Source organism: Oratosquilla oratoria, chromosome 25, assembly GCF_046742065.1.
Source record: "Oratosquilla oratoria isolate Oo_2021 chromosome 25, ASM4674206v1, whole genome shotgun sequence".
In the NCBI taxonomy this organism is placed as follows: Eukaryota; Metazoa; Arthropoda; class Malacostraca; order Stomatopoda; family Squillidae; genus Oratosquilla; species Oratosquilla oratoria.
In genome coordinates, this window is record NC_134801.1 from 58,065,754 (window position 1) to 58,070,753 (window position 5,000).

Below are 5,000 nucleotides of genomic sequence, written 5' to 3' on the forward strand. Positions count from 1 at the left end.
GTGGTCGGGTTTGGTTAGATATTTTTTTATAGTCATTCCTACAATTATTTTCGTTGGTTTGGTAGATATTATATTATTATTATCATTATCATTATCATTATCATTATTATTATTATTATTATTATTATTATTATTATTATTATTATTATTATTGTTATTATTGTCATTATTATCATTATCATTATTACCATTACCATTATCACCATTATCATTGTTATCATTATCATCGTCATCGTCATCATCATCAACGTCATTGTCATTATATTCGTCATCGTCATCATCATCATCATCATCATCATCATCGTCATCGTCATTATCATCGTCATCATTATCATCATTATCATCGTCATTATCATCATTATTATCGTCATCGTCATCATCATCATTATTATTATCATTATCATTATTATTATTATTATTATTATTATTGTCATTGTTAGTATCATCACTATCATTATTATTATTGTTGTTGTTATTAATTACTACTACTACTATTATTATTATTATTACTATCATTATTATCATTATTTATATATTTATTCTTTTTTTAATTGGATAGCCACTGACGTCCTGACGATCTGTGTAACTGCTCAAAATTGCGAAAGACGTTTTACCTCACTGTTCAGCAGAATCAGTTAATACTTAAAAAAAGGGGAGGGGGCAAAGAAGCTCCCCTTTATTAGCAGTTCGCTTGGACGTCAGTATATAAACCGTTCCGAACTACTTGTGTAGTGTTATGTCACTACAGATGGTAAAGAGTACGAGAGGAAGGGAGGAAGGATGGAAGTAAGTAAACTTCAATTCTCTCGAGACTTCTCTATTAGAAATATTATGCGAGTATAGGTGAGCAAAGCCGATGTCTTGTCGGCGAAACATATTTCTTTATGCAAGAATGACATAACAAACATTTAATAGCACCACGACTAATTTGGTTTATGAATTACAATTTAAATTTTATAGAATAATGATACTAATATTTACAGACATTTGCACATAGATATGAGAGACGTAATAGTATTGATAATGTTATATTTCCATAATGCAAGTTCCAGCGGGGTGACAATATTGATAAATAAAAATTACTTATGGTATTGAATTCTACAGAAAACGAAGCTTCAAGGCGTGACCTTACTACACCTGCAAGACTGAGGTCCAAAGGGACACTAGCCACGAGAGAGAGAGAGAGAGAGAGAGAGAGAGAGAGAGAGAGAGAGAGAGAGAGAGAGAGAGAGAGAGAGAGAATCCAGCCCCTTTGCTATTGATAGGAAAGAGCCACATATATGAATAAAATCACCTGGCGGCAACATTACCGAAATGAACAGTACCAACCGGAACGAAAGGAACCAATTATCTGCAAAGCGTGTCAACGGTAATAGACAGGAATTGGTTTAACAAGAGAGTGGTTAACAAATAAAACAGTCTTTGTAACCACGTAATGAGCTCGATGAAACATTTGGTTGTTTTAAGAGATAACTTTATGGACAGGGATAGTAGGTAGTAATGGACATGGGACTGCCTAGTGTAGGCCTTAGGGTCTTTTGCAGTCCCCCCCCCTCTCCATTCTTATTTTTCTTATATCCACCGGAGAGACTCTGTAAGCCTCCATTGATTAGACGACCGACTAGCAGACTCTGAAGCTCCGTTTTCTGTAGGATTCACGTACCATAAGCAATTTTATCTATTAATATTGTCACCCCGCTAGAACTTGGCTTATGGAAATATAACATTATTAATACTGTTACGTCTCTCATATCTATATGTAAATATCTGTAAATATTTGTACTATTATTCTATAAAGTTTAAATTATTTAATGTTAATGCTATTAAAGTCTGTATTCTGTCCTTCTTGCATAAAGAATTATGTTTCACTCGCGAGAATTGGATTTTGAATAATTCCACTCATTCACTGAAGTGTACCTTCATCATTGTATAGTAACCTAACACTATGGCGTCTCATTCGTTTTCTGTGTTAAAGACATCATGCAGGGATAACTTGTTAATTCATTCATTCATTCACTCATTCACTCATTCATTCATTCACTCACTCACTCATTTATTCATTCATTCACTCATTCATTCATTCATTCATTCATTCACTCATTCACTCACCTACTCATTCATTCATTCATTCAGTCATAAATTAATTTGTATTTATTCATCTATTTATCTATAAATTTATCCATCTATCTAATTATTTGTATATTTATTTACTTATTCATTTATCAATTTATTTATTCTTTTATTCATTTCTTATTCATCTATTTACTTATCAATTTATTTACTTATTGTTTTTAAAATTCATTTATCCATTGTTTATTAATCAATCAATAAAATAAATTTGATTATTTAATTTGTTTATCTAAATAAATTTTCCTGGGAGGGTCTGGTATTCTCTTCTTATCAACTTTTTGTTATCGTCTTTTATTACATTATTTATTCATTAATCAATAAAATTCATTTGATCAATTAATTTATTTATCTATATAAATTTCCCTGGGAGTCTCTGGAATTCTCTTATTGTTAACTTTTTCTTATAAATTGTCTTTTGTTACATTATTTATTCATTAATCAATAAAATTATTTTGATCAATTTATTTATCTAAATAAGTAAATCCCTTTGATCAATTTATTTATCTAAATCAATTTTCCTGGAAGGATATGGAATTCTCTTCTTGACAACTTTTCGTTATCAATTGAGGCGTCCGGTGGTAGAGGGTCGACATCGCCAAATCAACAATTTTGAGTTGGGTTTAGAAAATGATCGAGAAACCCATTTTCTGTGATTTCCACATACTGGTCAAGCAATATCTTGGGTTAAGATGACACAAGCAAACTTTTTTGGCTTTGGTGCACAACAGGCGCATGTAACTAAAGCCAGGGTGCAAGGGTCTGGCTTCAAAGATGCCCAGATGTTTGTTGTCAACTCTGACAACAAGGCAGGCTTCAAAATCAAGAATGGTTATGGGACTTGTCAGCCCACCTTTGTGAAGCGAGTATGATGTTCAAAAGTATTTCCTACCTGGCGTACCTCTTCAGCAACTGTATAAGAAGGCAATCAAGCTGACTAAAGAGAAGTTTAAAGATGTGATGGATCTAAGTGACTATGTTCACCCATCATTTCAGGAATTCTACGATGACCTTCGTCGGGGACAAGAGTCCTTGTTGGAAGATGACGTCGCCACCACCTTGTTGGAAGATGACGTCGCCACCACCTTGTTGGAAGATGACGTCGCCACCACCACGACATCATCGATTATGATCGCCCCACCCCCTCCCCCACGCTTCTACCGGCGCTTTCTCTGCACAAATGAGGATGTAAGTGTTTGTAGTAATTATCTGACAATAATCTATGAACCCTTTACATTGGGAACCGAGGGAAAAATACTGTAAATGTGTGATATTTTAAAATTGCCAATCTTTAAAAACTCATAATAAATTTGTTTTTAAGGTTTACAATGAAATGGTTCATAGTGCATTTATGGGGAACAAAGAAGTTTTTTAAAATGAAAAAAAATAGGGTTTTCCTATTTTCATAACTGTTTTGCATACTGGGGTATGCAAATTTTGGTGTGTTATGATTTTCTTTTCCAACACAATGTGGGTTAATGATACCCCGTATGGCGACATGTGGCAACTCGCATGCCCGGGGCCTGCCTACGTGACTATGGACAGAGCGTGAGTGAGACACGAAGAGGGATGCGACGCAACGCATGGGCGTTATATTTGACTATGTTATTCTAGTGTATCTTCTTGTAACTGTATTAGCATTTACGGCTGAATGTACTTAAGAACCTACAGTATGTATTATGAGCCCTCGACCAACACACACACACACAACATTATTGTTTTTCGTTTTTTCGTATATGGCTAGGCAAGACGACTAAAATACATACAAACATGGAAGTAATTAGTCAAGAGAATTGTCCTGTATCGATAGTTCAACTTTGAACGCGTTTTACTCAAAATAAAGTATTGGCAATGTCGCCCCTATACCTCCGGACGCCTTAATTGTCTTTTGTTACAAAATGTCTGAAGTCAACTTGCGTGTTGTCATTTGGCTTCGAAATGACACCTTCGTCTATCCTCTGCTCTTCTCATCGAGGTCCTCTGCCAACCTTGACCTTCTGTTATGTCGCGTCTTTCTTTAATTATAATTATAATCGCCCAGTTTATGTGCGTCTGTTCATTCCTCTAACAACGTCCTAACCTATGTCTCGTCAATTCATCATTTATTTATTTATTTTCTGATTATCTATTCATTTATCTATTATGAATTGTTATTATTTATTTTCATTTACTATTACTTATTATTTGTTTATCTCTCACTGTTTATCATTTATCTGTTTATTGTTTATCATTATTTATTTTATGAATCTATTTCTTTATTTTTCCCGGATCCGATCTAGTTATGGACCAAAAGGTCTCCTGTCAGCATGCTCTTCCTTTGTAATGTATCTATACACGATTTTTTTTTTTTTCTAGTTTGAAGTCTAAGAATGGGAGACATAGATGAAATAAAACGGGGGGGGGGGGGGGGTTGCGATAGAGGGGAGAAAAAAATCATTAGATTCAGAAACACATAGTACGATCAGGCTTATTGTCGGAGAATGAGATAAGATGGACAGAAATTCTGTATATTTCGACCACTATCTGTGGTCCTCTTCAGCAGAATGATACATAGTGTGGAGTATGAGAGTATATATACAACACTGCTTCTGACCCACGGCAGTGGACAAGATGCAGGGATGACCCGTCATCCAGGAGGTGCCAAGATAAGAGGGAGGGAGGAAGGTGGAGGGGAGTGGAATATATAGGAAATGTAATGGGTGGGAGTGGTTTCTATGCCTTTTTCTTTTTGGCTACCCCCCGTGTTGGGAGAAAAAGCTTTTGGTATATGTATGTATGTAAGAATGGTACTCTCATACTCTACACTATGTATCCTTCTGCTGAAGAGGACCACATATAGTGGTCGAAATATACAGAATTTCTGTCCATCTTAT